Genomic DNA, 19,515 nt, shown 5'->3' with positions numbered 1-19,515 from the left:
TCCGAACCCCGGAAAATGACTTCCCATATATGAATCTTATTCTCCGGACCATTCCGGACCTCCTCGTGATGTCCTGGATCCCATCCGAGACTCCGAACAAACATTCGAACTCCATTCCATATTCCATATCTACTTAAAACGACATCAAACCTTAAGTGTGTCACCCTACGGTTCGTGAACTATGCAGACATGATCGAGACTCTTCTCCGACCAATAACCAATAGCGGGATCTGGAGATCCATAATGGCTCCCACATATTCAACGATAACTTAGTGATCGATTGAACCATTTACATACGATACCGATTCCTTTTGTCACGCGATATTTTACTTGTCCGAGGTTTGATCATCGGTATCTCTATACCTCGTTCAACCTCGTCTCCAACAAGTACTCTTTACTCGTACCATGGTATGTCATCTCTTATGAACCATTCATATGCTTGCAAGCTAATTAGACGACATTCCACCGAGAGGGCCCAGAGTATATCTATCCGTCACCGGGATGGACAAAATCCCACTCTTGATCCATATGCCTCAACTCATACTTTCCGAATACTTAATCCCACCTTTATAACCACCCATTTACGCAGTGGCGTTTGATGTAATCAAAGTACCCTTCCGGCATAAGTGATTTACATGATCTCATGGTCGAAGGACTAGGTAACTATGTATCGAAAGCTTATAGAAAATGAACTTAATGACGTGATCTTATGCTACGCTTAGAGCATCTCCAACAGGCGCGCTATATCGCGGCGCGCTAAACCTCCGATTATGCGCGCTGTAAACCGATAGCGCGCGCGGTGCCGATTTTTCCTCCGCCGGACGCGCTAATTTGCAGCGCGTGCGCGGGCTGAAAAATGGTCCTCCGCCGAGCGCGGTAAAATACAGCGCGCGCGGCGCGGAAAACAGATTTCTAGACTATTTTGCATTCACAAAGATCAAATAAACACACATAATTCATGAAACAAATGACACAAAGTGCAACAACATCACGTAGTTCAACAACGACACAACAAAATGACGTAGTTCAACAATGACACACGACATATGGTTCAAATGGACAAAGTGGAACACATAATGCATATCACAAATGCATATCACACTTCCGCACTTTCCAAGTCAACACCTTCTTCTTCCTCCTCGTCATCTTGGGTTGAAGGAGGAATAGTAGCATTCATGGAAGACACGAAGCCTCCCGGTGTTGATACCGGACCAACGGGACCGAAGTGAGCGCATGGTTCGCTCGATCCCACTTGTGTTGTGTGTGTTGAAGTAATCCGTCATCCTCATCCAATATGTTTCTCTTGTTTGATCGGTACCGGTTGTTGGATCCATTCCAATTGTCAACCACGTCTTGCAAAGCAACTTGTCCTCCGCTATGGTGTAGTTGGCGGACCGGCCGGGAGGGCGAGGTTCAATCAATCCTTCTCCTTCCTCATCTACATCCTCATATTCCTCCTCCCCATCGGCGGCTTCATCATGCAAGAACGAGGATCCAACATTCATTGTGTCCATGAATGCCGCATCATCCACTCTACATTGCAATGAAATTCATTACTATACGGCTAGGTATGCATCTAGTAAACTAAAATTCGACAAAAACTAGTGATTTTTACCTCTCGGGCATTTCATCATCCACCATATGTGCGCCCGCACGGTTGCCGGACGGAGGCGTCGGCTGGGTCGGCGGAGGAGGAGGAGGAGGAGGCGCCTGGTTCGGCGCCGGAGGAGGAGGCTGCCGGCGAGGGATGGGCTTCTTCGGTTTCTTCGGCGGCGCGACGGCGGCGGGGCCGAGGTGCGGCCGTTTGTTCGACGCGCACCTTCCCCTCCTCGGCGCGGTGCCTCGCGCGGCCATCCGCGCCGCGGCAGCGCTCGCGTGCGGCAGCCGCGCGGCGGGACGAAGAGCGCGCGCGTAGCAGCCATTGGGTTGCCGCCGTCGGCGCCGCCGCTAGGGTTTGGCGGTGGCGCGGCGGAAGTGGCGGCGGCGGAGGGTTGGACAGAGTAGGGAGGGGTCGGCGGGTTGCCGGAGGGGTCGTCCATCGTCGGGATCGCCGGCGGCGCGCGGAGACGACGGATTGGGCGCTCGGGACGGTGACGCGGAAGAGGAAGTTTCAGCGCGGGGGATTTTTCGCGCTTGGACGAGCTTTGCCGCGCGCTGTAGCCGACGCGCCAGATATGCCGCTCCGGTTTGTGCAAAACGACGCGCGCTCTAAAATTTTTAGCGCGCCGCGCCGTTTACCGCGCCTGCTGGAGCGCCACGTTCCCTCCCGCGCGCGCTATATCAGACGTTTTTATGCCGCGCGGCCTATATAGCGCGCCTGTTGGAGATGCTCTTAATTGGGTGTGTCCATTACATCATTCATCAATGACATAACCTTGTTATTAATAACATCCAATGTTCATGATCACGAAACCATGATCATCTATTAATCAACAAGCTAGTTATACAAGAGGCTTACTAGGGACTCCTTGTTGTTCACATAACACACATGTATCAATGTTTCGGTTAATACAATTATAGCATGGTATGCAAACATTTATCATAAACACAAAGATATATTATAATAACCATTTTATTATTGCCTCTTGGGCATATCTCCAACAGTTAGCTGGGTCAGAGGTGAGTGCGTGGGCGAGAGGAGAGGTCAGGGGGAGGTCAGCAGCGACGGGGCGATGACGTGCACTGGCGTGTCCAGGGACTTGGTCGTGCACGCTCTGGCGCGCCTGGACGTCGTGGGCACGTCCTGTGCTGGCCAGGGCAGCGCTTCTCTTCGTCCTTGGAGAGTACTAGCAGAGTCAGGGGAGTGAGGCAAGCCTATTGGACATGGTTGGTGAGGCTAGAGAGGAGTGGGGAGGATGATGGCATGGTGGGTGGCATGATCACCTCGGCATGGCCATGTCTTGGTCAAAATCATCAAGGTACAGTGGTACAAGTGCTTGGAATTGTTCAAGGGGTTCAAGAGGGTGCTGAGGAAGGTCAATGGGGCTAGAGTTTAGGTTAAAAACCACTGGATATTAGAGTGTATGTAGTTGGCAGATTAGTGCACACAAGGTGCTCGACAAAATGGCCGCATGAAGTTTAAATTTGAATTTTGACAAAAAATTTCATGGATGTGATTCAAATAATGTTTGGCATCTATTGGTGGTATTGGTTTGCAAAATGGAGTTGGTTTTGTAAAAATCAAATATGAGGTGATCTTGAATCTGATTCAAAGTTGCAACTTTGAATACTGAAAATAAGAATTTGAAAATACATCTGCAATGTTGGCAAGCTCCAAAGTGATCACCTTGATGTGCTCTTGAATGAGGAGAAAAGAGTTGAGAAAGTTTGGTTTAGAACTAAATAACCACATGGGTCCAAAATGGGTAACATGTTAAAAATGGCACAAGTGACCATTATCATATGTGACTTGGTTTTGATTTTTCTTCTGACTTGTTTTGCATTTCTTTGATTCAAATGTTATTATTTTGAGTTTAGTAATGTTTTCAAACCATTTATACCAAGTAAACATGGCATAGGTTAAGATTTGGAAAAGTGGTCATAAGCTCACATGTGCTTTTTCTTTTCTTTTATTTTTCTTTTGCTTTGTTTCTTTTTGACTCCAAAGAACAAGTTTTAGGGTTTAGGAATCTTCCCAAACACTTCACACAACAATCATGGCAAAAGCACAACATACATGCATGATCCTAATAGAAAGATTTTGAAATAGGAAAGTTTTTGTTAACCCTAAAAATTGGATAAATGGAAATTGATTTTTCTTTGTTTTAAAATTTTGGGGTGTTACGAGAATATAGCCATCTCTGCATGGAGCCTCTCCTTCACTGATCCACCTCCTCGATGGCACTAGCATGGCTGCCGTGGTGGATTGTAGGTTGTGGCAGTATTTTTTTGGTGGTGTCATGTGTTCGGGTGGCTAGTTGGTGGAGGTGTTGGACCTCTCAGGTTTAGACGATGGTGGAGTTCAGGCCAATAATGCTTGGAAGTTTTTTACGTGATGATGTGGGAAATGGAGATTTGCTCGTGGTGATTTTCCTGGAACTGCTGCATCATTGCTTTCCAATCGCACGAGCCCACGTCTCATCCGTAAGGTTAGTCCGTAAGATAATTCCGTACGTGTAGCATTGGCGAGTTCGGGCCTCACATCTGGCTGTCAACATCTTTAATTCCTCCCAAGAGTTTGTGCATCTCGGAGGTAAGAAAATTGACCACTCGGGCGAGGCCTTTTCAAGAAATTAAGAACTGCGGCACCTTCTTCCGGTTGCAGAAGGTTCAAAGATTTGGTGATAGGAGACCGATTTCTATTGGTGGTCATTAGATGGTTATTTATTTTTGCATCTGGAAGTCAATTTACATCTAAAATTTCACCGTACTCCTTCCGTTTCATAAAGGTTGTCTGAGATTTGTTAAAATCAAAATGTGACCCTTATTTTGATAAATTTCACCATGCTATTTAGAGTCTAGATACATTCAAATTTTGATAAATCTCATACAATCTTGGTGGAACCGAAGGACTATATTCCATTTATTTCTTGTTGCATCTTATATTATTTTTAAAATGTGACCCTTGAGCCCCTCATTATTCAATGATATCTTAATCTACCAAACTATCTTAAAAAATCATCTTACAATTGTATGTTTTGTAAACAATTAATACTACCAGCAGTGCAAACAATTCTTGAGCGGATACAGGAACGTAAACACGACGAGTGGATCCAATACGATCGTTGATGGAGGAGTAGTTAGGGCACGTACAATGGGGTGATGTCAGCCTTCTCTTAGAGATGCCACGTCAGTTTTTGTTTACTTATACGAGAGAGAAAGTTGTCTTCCCTTACCTAAGGGATCATCTCTTAAAAAATAAGGGAAAACTATTTTCTCCATTGTATCACATATGTCTTCCCTTACCAATAAATTTCCTACCAAAATTTAATTATTACTACCAAAATTCTCTTCTCCATTGTATAACTTATATCTAATGCCTTCTCTAGCTGATGTGGCGGGGTAAGGAAAGGCATGCCTTCTCTCTACCATTGTACATGCCCTTAAATAAGGGTTGATTATTAACTGAACCAAGGACTGAGGACATACCGGTATTTGATATGCTAAATTTAGCAGTTTCCTTCTAGTTGATATGTAAGCATCGTTGTTAGGTAACCCTTTTTTGTGCGTAGGACATAAATAAGCACGCTGGAGGAGTATTCTCCCTCCAAGTCAACATACGAAGAGGAGTATTCTTTACATCCCTAGGTCGCTCTCACCCCGCGTCGTTCCCCAGGGAGACGCCTGGGCGAACCCTAGCGCCGCCAGCCGCCGCCTCCCCTCCGTACCCTCCCTCCGCCGCTGCCGTCGGCGCTGGCCACGGTGGCGGCGGACCCCGGCGCCAAAGGGAGTCGGGGGTGGTCGTGGCGATGACCTGTTGTGGCGGCTGGGGCGGCTGCTGCAGGGAGGCGAGCACGACATCAGGGGCGGCGATCCCCTGCTGTGCGGCGGCAGCTGCTCCTTCCATGGCTTCCCGGCGATGGGGGTGGTGGTGGCTGCGGGTCTAGTTCCCACACAGATCCGTCGTCGGTTTTCCTGACGGCGCGAGGAGGGGGCAGCGACTATGCGAGGTGTGGATGGTGTGGTACCGGCGTCCAAGACCGCGTGGCGTGGCAAGCCCGATCTTTGATCTGGGTCGTGTGGGTCTCGGATGGTGCGTTCACCGATTCCTCCTTCGTTTTCGCTGGCTAGCAGATGACGGTGAGGGAGCCTGTTCATCTGTTTCGCAGTTTGAAGGTGGTGGTCCTAGGGTTTCTCTTGTGCGAAGATGGAGACCTCCTGAGGCCTGCTCTCCTTGATCTAGCCGGAGTGTTGAGTTCCGGAAGGCGCCGCCGGCGAATGTAACAATGCTTTTTTGCCTGGAGTTTGCTGGATCGGGTGGTATTCGGTCGTGCGCACCCATGTTTTTATTCCAGCAGTTTGGTTCTGGAGGGAGGGGCGCGAAGCTCTGTTCTGTGTTGACACCAAGTGACATTTTGTCCATGGTGAAGTCAGAAGAAGAGAATATCATAAAGGCCGGATCGGTGGTCTAGCTAATGGGGATTTAAGTCTCCACGCTGTTGAGGGACTTGCTTGGTGTTCTGGGCTTCGCAGCAGTGGTATGCAAGTGGGGGCGGCAACACAGGTGAAGTTCAGAGTCCTATCTTTTAGGGTGAAAATCCAAGGTCTGGCCTTAACTGGTTGTGCCTGGCAATGACCTTGTTGGAGGCATTGTTTTTGAGAGAGGGGACTATCTTCTGGGTGAAAACCTAAGATCTTTGATCGGGGGACGACGGCGCTGATGCACTGTTTCCTTCTTGGAGGCGTCGCTTTTGGAGATTCTGTATTTCAGGTGTTATCTTGGTGGTGGATGTATTGCTGTTGCTAGGCCTAGAATGCTGTAGCGGGACTTTTGTTTGTTAGTTTTCTTTTTCCTTTTTTGGCTGTGTGCATCCGTACTGCCATTAGGGTGTTGCGTTGTTGCAGAGGCTGGGTGTAATTGGTATCTTCTGATATTAATATATTCCCTTTATCGATAAAAAAAGCACGCTGGATTAATCCATATCGAAAATAGGGAGATGGTTAGGTAGAGATTTACGCTTGGGAGAACATGCCAATCGATCTAGCGGCATGGAGATTGAACGTTAGTTTGGTTGTAAGGAAGGTTACATGGTTTTATTTATTATTATTATTATTATTTCTGAAAAGATAATAAACGAGTGGATCCAATACGACCTTGACAAATACTCAAAAGATAATATATCCACTAGTGGAAAAGAGGCCTTTCGTCCCAACCATTAGTCCCCGTTTTGAACCAAACCGGGACCAATGGGGGGTATTGGTCCCGGTTCATCATGAAAACCCTTTAGTCCCGGTTCGTTTGGACCCTTTAGTCCCGGTTGGTAATACAATCCGGGACTAAAGGGTGGTCTATGGGGCACTAAAGGTCTACCCTTTAGTCCCGGTTCGTATTATGAACCGGGACTAAAGGGTTTATGCCTCCCCACGCACCTCCACACACCCCCCCCGTGGATCGCCTTTTTTAGCACTGTAAAATAGAAAAGAAAATGATAGAAAATCCAAAAAAATAAAATGTTTTCAGATTCTTGTATGTTATGCAACCTAGTATTAGGGAAATTAACAAATTTGAATTTGCACTTTTTTTGCAAAAAAGTTTTGAAAAATGGTAAAACCGCAATAACTTTTGCATACGACGTCGGAAAAAAACGTATAATATATGAAAAAAATCCTGGGAAAAAGTTACATCCGAATTCACCCGGGTTTACCGGTTAGCCAATTTTTAGATTCTCAAAATTCCAAATGAAAATATGAAAGCAGGAAGATTTTAGTTTTTGCCAGAAATTCGGAATTTTATTTTTTAATTTTTTTTAAAATATTAGTTACATCATGCATAAAGATTACTATTACTTAACCATAAGTTAGCCAATTTTTTAGATTTTCAAATTTTCAAGTTTGGCAAAAAAATATTAAAAAATAATAAATTAAAAAAACAATTATAATACAAATTTAAAAAATTATAATTATAATACCATTACCACAACATGTTATTACGTTATTAGTTTTGTTTATTAAAATAATTATTTGTAATTCGAATAATAAATAAGTGTGACATCGACCAACATGTTAATAAGATTGATATGATACTAGTATCACAACATGCGTGCGAAGCACTTGGAAGCGGGATGGGAAAGGAACTTGGAAGTTAAGCGTGCTAGTGCTGGAGTAGTGGGAGGATGGGTGACCGAGCGGGAAGTTGGACCACGAGTAAGTAATTTGACTAGAGATTAAGGGTAGTTAGAGATTAAGTGGAGTTAGAAACTAAACTAGTTAAATAACTGAAATACTAGAAATTCTGAAAAAATAGGAAAAAAAAGAGGAGCGAAAAATAATTGGGAACCAAATAGATAAAAAAAAATAACGAAATAACCTTTAGTCCCGGTTCGTGTTACAAACCAGGACTAAAGGGTTTTTCCTCGACGCGCGCCAGCAGCCCACGTGGCGGAACCTTTAGTCCCGGTTTGTTTTACAACCGGGACTAAAGGGGGGGACCTTTAGTCCCGCCTAATTGGTCCCGGTTTGGAAACCGGGACTAAAGGCCCAAATAAACCGGGTCTATAGCCCCGTTTTCCACTAGTGATCGTAGCATTTGCAATTGTGACCGTGACTCCCTGAGTTGTTCCGATGAAGACAAGGGTTGACTGACCGGTGAACGTCGATTGATAGTATACCAAGGAAAATATACATGCTTGTTACAGCAGAAATTAGCACTGAAAAATACTGGTGTCACTGGATGCGTGTCCCTAAACAGCCCTTATATCATATGAATATACATCCTTATATGAGCTGTCAAGAAAAGAAAATTGTACCACCTGCTGTGATATTTTGCAGTTGCGCATCCCCGTGACAACGTCGACCATACTCGTCAGCTTTTATACATCAACCGCGATGCCCGTGGAATGGTCATAGCTCATGGTTTCCAAAATTCAGTTTTAAGCATTATTGTTGACTACTACTCTGTCCACTAATGTAAGACATTTTAGTTTTTTCATAGATTCATTTATTTTAGTTTATATGTACTCTATTCTAGTTTATAGATAGACTCGCTTATTTTGGTTCATTCTAGTAAATTGTAAAATATCTAAATGGCATACTTGTATTAGTGAACAGAGGGAAGCTGCATGTATGTATCATGCGTGGCCCATGATAACTACGCGTAAGGCTGATATTATGCAAGTGCAGAGAGTAAGCCTTGTGTCCGGGTTTCCTACCATGTAAATTGTCATCTTTAACGTACAGTGCTCGGTCAATCAACAAACGATTAGATGCGGCCTATGGCGCTGTGTATATAAACGTGGGCAGAGAGGGTTGGAAATGTATCTCACAGTGTTGAAGCTCATTTCTCAGTTACCCAACCACTCAATAGGTAGCTGCGCTCTTACAATGAACATGTCCTCCCTGAGGACCCATCCGGGGCCGGTGTTGGTGTTGCTGCTCCTTATACAAACTCAGCTGGTACTGGTCGTACACTCACCCCTCGCATCGGGTACGTTCATGAACCACACCGCCGTACTGGTGGTTCCATGTGTTCCAGACCATGCTTCGGCGCTGCTCCGGCTGAAGCGGTCCTTCATCACCACCAACGAGTCCATCACGGCCTTTCGGTCGTGGAGGGCCGGCACGGACTGCTGTGGCTGGGAGGGCATCCGCTGCCGTGGTGGCAAGGGTCGTGTGACATCCCTTGACCTGAGCCACCTCAGATTGCGGAGCAGAGCCCTGAATCCCTCGCTTTTCAATCTAACCTCCCTCGAGCACCTAAACCTCGCCTACAATGATTTCGGTGGGTCTCGGCTCCCATCCACTGGGTTTGAGCGCCTCCTGAAGCTCACCCATCTCAACTTCTCCACTTGCAACTTTGATGGCCAGTTACCAACTAGCATCCGTGAACTCACCAAATTGATTTCCCTTGATCTCTCTACTGGTTTCAAAATTATTGAGGCACTCAATGATGGCTTGAATGTTACGAAAGCTTCTCATAATGATTCGTCTCGGCTGGTAGAACCAAACTTTCAAACCTTAATTGCAAAACTTGGCAATTTAAGGGAGATCAAGCTCGGCTATGTTGACCTATCGGGTAACGGGGTGGAATGGTGTGATGCTCTAGCGAAGTCCACTCCTAAGATTTGCCTTCTTAGCTTACCGTTTTGTAAGCTTAAGGGCCCCATTTGTACTTCACTCTCTAGCTTGCACTCACTTGTTACCATTGACCTACAGTACAACCATTTATTTGGTCCAGTTCCAGATTTCTTGACCAACTTCTCTAGCTTGAGAGTTCTCCAACTTCAGCGTAATAATCTTGAAGGGTGGGTCTCTCCTGCAATCTTTCTACACAAGAAACTAGTAACTATTAATCTTTACCATAATTTAGGATTATATGGCAACTTGCCCAATTTCTCAACTAGTAATAGTTTGGAGAATCTAGTTGTCGGTCGGACAAACTTTTTTGGTACTATACCGAGTTCTATTAGCAACCTCAAGTCTTTGAAGAGGCTAGGCCTTAGTGCATATGGCTTTTCCGGAGAGCTGCCATCCTCAATCGGTAAGCTTAAATCCTTGAATTCAATAGAGATATCGGGCACAGGACTAGTAGGGTCAATACCATTGTGGGTTGCCAACCTAACGTCTTTGAAGACTCTCCAGTTCTCTGATTGTGGCTTATCAGGACCGATACCTCCTTTTATAGGCGATTTGACGAAACTAGAAAAATTATTTTTGTGTAACTGTAGTTTTTCTGGGAAAATACCGTCACATATCTCAAATCTAACGCAACTTCAGATACTATCCCTTTATGAAAACGAACTTTTTGGCATAGTGGAGCTTACCTCTTTAAGGAAACTGCCACACCTTTATCTATATGATATCTCTTATAATTATCTAGTTGTTGTAAGTGGAGGTAACTCTTCATTTGTACCCTTTCCGAAAATCGAGGTCTTAGGTTTGGCTGGGTGCAAAATATCTGAATTTCCTAGTTTCTTGAGGTACCAGTACAATATTAAGTCTCTAGACCTTTCTGATAACCAAATTCATGGGGCTATTCCAAAATGGACATGGGAGAATTGGGATGAAATTTTGTTTTTGGAACTCGCAAACAATAGATTCACCAACATTGGTTATGCCCCTCTACTTCCTCTAAGCATAGAAGTACTTAATCTTAGAAACAACATGTTTCAGGGGCCCATACCTATACCTCGAGGCTCCGCATCAGCACTCGTTTATGACGGCAACAAATTCTCATCTATACCTTCAAATTTCACTTCTCATCTTAGTGCCGTTACCCTCCTCACGGTCTCCCGAAACAACTTTTCTGGAAATATTCCATCATCTTTTTGTGGACCAACAAGTATACAACTCCTTGATATGTCTTATAACAACTTGAATGGCTCACTCCCTGCCTGTCTAATGGAGAATGCTAACGGGATGGTATCAGTGAACTTGAAAGATAATGAACTTCATGGCAAGTTCCCAGACAGTTTCACTGAAGGGTGCTCATTTGAGGCCTTAGACTTGAGTGACAACTGGATTGAAGGACAGCTGCCCAGATCTCTCGTTGCTTGCAAGAACATGCAGATCCTTGACGTTGGAAATAATCTAATTAGTGACTCTTTTCCATGCTGGATAAGTTCACTTCATAGACTTGAAGTCCTTGTCCTGAAGTCCAACAAGTTGTTTGGACATGTTGCACAATCTCTTGGAGAAGAAAAACCTAGCAGTTGTGCATTTCCAAGTGTTAGAATTGTTGATCTATCCTCAAACAACTTCTCTGGCCCATTGCCCCAAGACTGGTGGTTTAAGAAGTTAAAGGCAATGATATTGACAGATTCAAATACATCATTGGTCATGGACTATGGAGTACCGCAAGGAGGAACATCGTATATGTATACGACGGCTATCACATATAAAGGGCATGACACTGCATTTGCTAAGATACTAAGAACACTTGTGTTCATTGATGTGTCAAATAATGCATTTAGTGGTGACATCCCAGAAGCTATTGGGGAACTTGTTTTGTTACATGGACTCAACATGTCACACAACTTCCTCAACGGGACGATTCCATCTCAAGTTGGTCATCTGAACCAATTGGAGGCTTTGGATATATCCTCAAATGAGTTTTCAGGAGTGATACCACATGAGATAGCTTCCTTGGACTTCCTGACAATGTTGAACCTGTCATACAACAAGCTAGAGGGGAAAATACCAGAGTCCCCTCACTTTTTGACATTCTCCGACAACTCGTTTTTAGGGAATGATGGTCTGTGCGGGTCTCCATTATCAAAAGAATGCAACAACGCAACAATACCAAATGTTGCGCAACACACTTCAGAGGATAATTCTGTGGATATTATGTTGTTCCTGTTTACCGGACTAGGATTTGGCCTTGGGTTTGCAGTTGTAATAGTAGTGACATGGGTACTTCCCTGTAGAAAGTGATCTGGAAAGAGTTACATACTTTTGGAAAAAAATGCATGTAATCCTTGCCATGAAGATTACCTATAATATACCATGTGTGCATCATCTGTAGTATGTACCTAATTATATATAAAGAGTTTAAGGCTGTTGAGATCGCCGCTCTCTCAGTGATTGGACAGTGCAAGCACGTGCGTGGGCCAGCGTAGCAATCCGCCTGGTAAGTTAAAGAAAATCAATTTACCACCGAGCCGCTCGACCGGACCGGTCCACCGCTCTCCCTATTCCCCGCTCCTCCATCTCGCCACCGTACACAAATCGAGTCCACCATGGCGGAGAGGAGGCCAACCTACCGGGAGCGGGGGCGGCTGGCAGGCTCGTGGCGTCGGCCAGACGGGCGTACTGGCGCGATTAGCTGGGAGAGAGGTAGCTCAGGCATGGGGTTGTTCCGTGGTCCTCGACGGCATGGTCAACCAGCCCATCGAGTTCTCAAGAAAGGCCTCGGCTGTGTGCTGGTTCACTGCGTCCCCTCCTGACTAGAAGGAAGTCCTCCTCCAGCCCGAATCTCGCTGTCTCCTGCAGAAAACCTAGCTAGCGCCCCCTGGTCTCGATTTGGAAGAAGTCTAAATAACCCCCCTGAGTATCAGGTTTGGGACGGTAACCCCCCTAAGTTTAGATTGATGCATTTAACCCCCTAAGTATCAAATACCATGCAGTTTACCCCCTTAGCTGCTTTGGCAGCTGTTTTGATCCACGTGTGGCATGTGGTTTTGGCCAGGGTGGCATCGCATACAACACCACCAGCGACGGCGAGGCATACGCCCACGAAGATGCGACTTGCCCGCGGGTCCCTCCAGCTCACCAAGTCACCAACGCCTCCAGCTCACGAGGGCCACTCCCACAGCCACCACCGGGATGAACTCTGGATCCCGTCCATCTCGCTGCGGTGGGTGTGGGCGTTCTACGTTATCTGCTTCGACCTGAAGCACGGGCAAACGGTGGAGGTCTGCTTCCCGCCTGACGCGCTCGCCCACGGCGGCCTCGATCGCCTCGTCAACTTCTCATCTTTCTTGGACGAATAAGAGGAGAAGAACTCGATCATGGCGGTGTTTGAGTACATAGATGATACTGTTACTCCGGTGGGTCTCCAGTGCGCGGGTGCGTGCGTGAATCCAAGATGGGCGCACAAGGCCCGAAAAGGTCCTTCATCTCGTAGCCCTCCTCCATGAGTTTTGGACGGAACCAGTTGGCCATAGGAAGAGGCACGATGAGCAAAGGATCCCATCTTCTCTTCTCTGCTTTTCACCCGTACTTACCGGTGAGGTTCTGGGCAAGCCCCGTTTGGATCAGCGCGGCTTGGCGGACGACGTGGAGGCCGAAGATCACTCTTCTACCATGCTTCTCCAATGGGGACATGTGGCTGCACCCTGCACTTCTAGTCCAACGCGGAAAGAGGGCTCGCCGCCCTCCTGCTGCTCGACCCTCCATCAACTCCCAGTCTCCCACGCGCTACGCCGGATCTCTAATCTCCGTGGAACGTGCGGCGCGCCAAGGCCAATTAGTTTCGCATCATTGGGGTGCTCGCCTGGGCGGTCGGGCTGGAGCGGTGGCTGGACAGCGTGCGGCGATGGCGGTGGCGCAATCCTTCCACCACCGTCCAAGTGCTGTACCTTGTCCTCGTCTGATACCCAGACTCCCGGAGCTGGTGGTGACCACGGCGTCGCTGTACGTATTCCTGATCGGCTCATGTGGTAGTCATTTCTGGGCCCGCGCGCCGGCCGTCGTGGAGCTATTGCAGGCCAACACGGTGGAGCTAGACGAGCTGGGAAAGGAGTTCGACGCTGTGCCGGCGCCTGACGTCCTCCGGCTCCGGTACAAGAGACTACGGATGCTGGCCGGGAGGCTACAACGAGTCATCGGCAACGTCGCGGCGCAGGGCGAGAGGCCGCAAGCATTGGTCAGCGGCCAGGTCTTTGCCGTCGCTGTGGCGCTGTATGCGATGCCACCGTGGCCAAAACCACTCAACACGGACCAAAACAGCCAAGGGGTTGAACTGCATGGTATTTGATACTTAGGGGGGTTAAATGCCCCAATCTAAACTTAGGGGGGGTTATCATCCCAAACCTGATACTTATGGAGGTTATTTAGACTTCTTTCTCTCGATTTAAATCAAATTCCCCTTTGCCACCACAGTTCAATCCACCGCCGTGCCGTTGGATTTCCTCTTCTCCTGCCGACCCAAATTGTTGCTTGTCACCACCTCCATGGCTCCATCGATGGGGTCGCGTTGATCCACATTGCTCACCGATTGACAGCATGGATGTCGCCGCTGCAACGTACGTCCTCTCTGGCTTAGGTACACCTACCCTCTCATTTTCCTTTCTGTTGGGCTGCTTCCTCCTTTTTCTCACTTCTCTCTTCCGTCATACATGGGTGCTGGTAAATACATGGAAATGAGTGCTGATGCCTGATGATACTGATTAGGACAGGTGCCACGGTATATGCGGTTCAGCACAAGGATCTTTTGGGAGCGAAGAGAGGAACTGTCGAGACTACTGTATTTTTTCAAGGTGTGCAAAGTTCGTTCAGTGATTTAATGTTTGCAGAGTGATTTCTTGTGTAAAATACGTGGTCCGTTCCTCCAGGACAACTCGATCTGGGTAGGCTGCTGTTGAGCTCACCCTCATCAACATAAGGATGCCTGATATTGTTGGTTCTCTGCTATTTCAGTTCTCTGAATTATAGATGAGCTGCTGGCGCCACAACACAAGGTCAGTGCTGCATGATCGATTGCATCTTAGATACTGATTTAGTAGTCTCCTAGCAATTTGGGATGAGTTTTACTCACAAAAGGTTATTTAATGAGGAGATCAGCTAACGGTGATGTCTTCATCTCAGGATTAGCTGGGCTATGTGTGGATTAAGGAGAACAAAATATACCATACATGCACCAAAAGAGACATAATTGTGGGATATCTGCCTATGCTGGTTTACCATAATTGTGAGATTAATGGTGATGGCGCAGTGAACATTTTTGAAGCCACAGTATTGATACAACTTTATTTCCTATTGGGTAATTTTGGGATTTTTATTTACCGTGCATATGCTACAGGTTGTTGGGCCCAGAATGTTTGCCATTGGTATCACGATACGGGGCATTTGTCCGGACTCAATCTCCAAAGATAAAGATGATTGGTTCTCTTTTAAGCCACTGGATGATGGAAAGGATGATGGTACAATAATGTGTTGCAAACTTATCTTCTCATGTATTATTTCTGTTTAAACCTGGCATTCAGTTAGTTGTACTGTATTTGCATGTTCTTCTAAGCCAGTTACATATTTTTTTCTTTAAATTTGCATTGTCAGGGAACTTCTAATGGACTTCTACCAAACTAGTCAATAAAGAAATCCATCGCGAATAATCATTTTCAGGTCTCTATTGTTGTTGATACTTTAGCATAAGATTCTATAGATGCTTTAGAACTTGCACTTCGATATTTATGCTGATGTTGTAATATGTTTAGTTTTCTCCAAGAATATTTCCTTGGATTATGGACAGCTTTCTTTAGCCTTTTACAGAAGGAAATATTGTGAGTTTTTTTTTTTTCTGTTTGGAGAGATGCTAGCTTTACAAGTCTTCAGTTATCTACTAAACCGTTCTCTCTTTCTGCACTTCCCCTCTTTTCATTGTATAATCGAGAGTTTAATAGTTGGGTAGTGGTAATGTGGCACCCATAAACATATCAAATGGCAGTCCCATAAAATCTTATTTTTCTTATGTGTGCAGGGGTGGTCTGAGAGAGTCTCAATTTAGCCAAGTACTGAATATCGAGGTTGATCAAATAATGAAGGTTGTCATTGCCACTTTTTTGTTTTGGTAAACACTTTGCTTTTTTTTTATGTATTTTTAACAGAATTTTGATGATGTAGGCTTACCAGAATATGGGTCAGGGGACACCTCCAAAGATTACAGTGATCATTGCTCAAAAGAATCACCACACAGAACTGTTCCAACCGGATGCGCCAGGTAATATTCCACCTGGTTTGTCACTGTCCTCTATCAAACAGAGCTGAGCTGATCATACATGCGGTGGTGAGCGAGTCTCAATACATAATGTTCACCTTCAATTTAAAGTTCAAAGAACCCAAATATCTCTGGTAAAAAATAGATATCCTGCATACATTAAAAGAGTATATATTTTATTTTTCAATCATGTAGCTTCTGTCAAATGTGTTCATGTGTTAGTTCTTTCGCTATCTGGTGTTTTCAGTCAAACCAAAGGTCTGCCATTTATTATGTCTAGCAGTATTGCAGTGTCGGCAGTACACTTTTTTTTTTACTTCTATATATTCCCTTAATATTGTGCCGTTCGGGAGCTTTATACAACTCTACGGTGACTTATATTTCTGAACTGGTTTAAATATAGTCTGAAAAAGAGAGCATCTTCGTTTGACTGTAATCTTTGTTGCCGGTAGCATGGAGCTAATGACATCCCAAAAAAGGAAATCAAAATGAATTAGGCGCATCTACAATGCCTTCCACTGTGAAAATGTGGACACGAAAACCAAACGGAAAATGTGACATCTGCAGTGGTTGAATCGTAGAGAGAGCGTGAAAGTGTAGGACTTATATAGGAGGCCCCAATGGACGATGTTGGCGTCCAGATCTTGATCCCACAGAACCATTGCGAGAGCTTGATCGATTCGAATCAAACCTGTTACAGCAGAAAGAATTTTGCAATTAGTGTGAAGCAAGCGTACAAAACTGTTCTGCTTTTTTTGCATCAGACCCACAGGTTTGGTTCCTCTTCTTTACCCATTAATTCTGTCTTTCATTGCTGGAGAATGAGATGTCGTCTCAATCACTCATGATGCAAGTGAGGCGGGTAGGATCTGCCCCAACATCTCGCTGTGGCCGCCTGCGCATGTTGCAGGCTTGCAGCTATTCGTGGCTGCACCACTTGCCTCTGGGACTGGTGTGCGTGGCGTACGGCAGCCCGCTGTCCAGCTCGTGGATTCTTGATACATATGCACAATAAGTGAGGCAAGCACGGTGCAGATTCTTGAAATATGCAGTAAGAAAGCACACCAGTACACTTGAACCTAAATAGCTGAATGATAGCAGAATAGATTTGTTATTGCAATGTAGGAATTCAGTTTGGCTATAAGGATTTCAATGTACACACTCTAAACAACTTAAATATGTAATAAGTTTGCATAGTTGAACAGTACAGGAGGCCATCTGAATTTACATGTAATCATTGCGACATAGGTGATGAGGGATCCATTGAAAAACACTAGCGTTCTCTAAACCAGGGTTTTAAAGGCATTAAGGAGTCTTAGAGCGGTTTGGGGCGCTCTGACGCCTAAGCAATGACAAAGCGGGCGTTTTAGACGCATAGGCGCCTAAAGCGGTCGATTTTCCAAGGCGGAGATGGGAGGGGGGTGCCTTGTCCCCTAAGCGTCGCCTTTAAAACCATGATCTAAACCCATCTAATATGTGCTGAACTGAATGATAATTGTTTTGTTTTAGACCAAACTAAACAATACTTTGCAACTCTAGCAAATATTTCAAGAACAAGCACATAGAAAATTCTCAACCGGAAGCATAATAATTCACTAGACTCAAGAGAAAACACTTTCAGTAATATAGTTAGTATTGCTTCAACTATAAATTTCTCTATCCAGCGACCAAATTGTTGGTGGATAAACAAATGTGAGGGTGGTGGTTTAGAAATAGATATATAGTGGGTGAGCGAGACGGTTGAGAAATGGCAGCTCCAGTGACAGTTCCGGTAGAGCAGGCATGATGTGGAGATGGCGGTAGCACCACCGTCAACAGTATATCATAGGGAGACACCGAGTAGATATTGTCGAGGAAGAAGCCCTCCTTGCTGCGCGGGTGTGGGTGTGCTCTTCGGATCGGCTCTGTCGACGAAGCCCTCCACCTTGCCGTGTGAGTGAATGGGAGGGTGCTCTCGGGATTGGGCTGTGTGTCATGTTGGTGGCGCCACCGTCGAGGGATTCTATCAAGTAAGCTCTTTTTTTCTTGACAACGCTATTTGTAAAGAGATGCAAAGTTTAGGGGCAAAGTGAATTAGTAGAACTCAAGCAATTGCGTTTTGCTACTTCCTCTATAAGTATCCAGCTGTAAGCCGGTAGATCTTGCAAACTAGAATAAGTATGCAAGTCAGAGTGTGAATTCACTTTCTTTCTTTGTTTTTTTTCCGATATGTATCTGACATGCACCCTGTCATTTTGTTCTCATCACAATAAAATGGGATATTATGCAGTGTACTCCTGATGCTTATGTTGTAAGTAGAACCCTTCTAAACATATATGTCATTCCCTAGACAGTTCTCCTCCACTTGTGTTGCCTCGACGCCCCTTTGCTGAAAAAGCTGCAACCCATTGAGTTCCAGTGTGTAGCCTGACTCATCCTTCTTAAGGGTGCACAGGTAGTAAGGAAGGTCATACGCCTCTCTGACCGAGCACATGAGAAGACTGTTCAAGATGGCGGTACAATTTTCTGCTCCATACATGCTTTTCTATATTTAACGCGTCTCTTACATATAGAAGACCACTTCATGTTTTCTAGCTTTCTGCACTTCCATGTCTATTTTTTGTCTAGAATTACAACTTAAGAAAGCTCCATGGAGTACCTTTTGTATTTAACATCTGTATTGAGATACCCTTTTTCCCGTTGTGCTAAGCAATCCAAGTTCCTATACCATAGGGAATGCAAATCTGTGAACTCTCACCGACAACAAAAATAACCTAGCCAGTAATTTAGGATAATTGTTTCCAATTAGAATCAAAGTGGGGGAACCTTCTGTATTTTGCGACGCCTTTGTCGTGATTACAGTTAAGGTATCTTCTTTCACATGTTTTTTCAAAGGTTTATATAGTCCCATACTTAACTATGAGGTATATTTCTACTTATGTGTCAGTCCTGCCTTTGCCTTTTGCATCACTTCTGTAGATTATTACAGGCAGAAACTGCAGAGGTTCAGAAAAATGCTGCCATTCCTTTGTTTAAGCGAGTGTGCCTCTGGTTCACTATGAACGGCTGATAGTTCTCTTCATATAATTACTGCTGATACATGTAGGATAATACCGATTGTTACAATTGATAATAATAATTATGTGGCATGTGCATCCTGCTTGGTTTAAGAGTTTCAGGACCTGTTATAACGAATTCTGAAGGTTGTCAAGCTTGTGATTGAGAAGACTGTTATGGATGCATGTTCTTTCCCCTATGTTGATTGACTGTACATTTTCTTATTACCAATAGTATCTTTGTCCTTATTTTTATTGGCTCTACCGATCTAAGAGTCTGATGCTTTATTCCGGAGTATCCCATCCTAAAAACAAAAATGGCCTCAATTTATGTTCAGTGAATGTGAAGACTGTTATGGGTGCATGTTCTTTCCCTTGTGTTGATTGGTTGTACATTTTCTTATTACCAACGACATCTTGGTCTTTACTTTTATTGGCTCCACCGATGATGCT

The 19,515-nt window shown here is 45.1% G+C and overlaps 2 long non-coding RNA genes across 3 annotated transcripts; both read left to right on the top strand.

The window, feature by feature from the left end:
• The first annotated feature begins 14,277 nt into the window (after positions 1-14,277).
• Positions 14,278-15,595, top strand: LOC124698118. 2 transcript variants are annotated; one of them, XR_007000884.1, is made up of 6 exons: positions 14,278-14,573; positions 14,649-14,774; positions 14,902-15,048; positions 15,116-15,236; positions 15,370-15,435; positions 15,528-15,595. It is a non-coding gene; the product is annotated as an uncharacterized LOC124698118 (long non-coding RNA). The 2 variants fall into 2 exon arrangements; XR_007000885.1 differs by having other exon boundaries at positions 15,116-15,269.
• Positions 15,596-15,654: 59 nt separating this feature from the next.
• LOC124698117 lies at positions 15,655-19,248 on the top strand. Its single transcript, XR_007000883.1, has 4 exons — positions 15,655-15,854; positions 15,943-16,030; positions 18,357-18,522; positions 18,986-19,248. It is a non-coding gene; the product is annotated as an uncharacterized LOC124698117 (long non-coding RNA).
• The last annotated feature ends 267 nt before the right edge of the window (positions 19,249-19,515 follow it).

This window comes from Lolium rigidum, chromosome 3, assembly GCF_022539505.1.
Source record: "Lolium rigidum isolate FL_2022 chromosome 3, APGP_CSIRO_Lrig_0.1, whole genome shotgun sequence".
NCBI classification, from domain to species: domain Eukaryota; kingdom Viridiplantae; phylum Streptophyta; class Magnoliopsida; order Poales; family Poaceae; genus Lolium; species Lolium rigidum.
The sequence above is the reverse complement of the archived record's forward strand: the minus strand, read 5'-3'. Positions and strand labels throughout refer to the sequence as shown.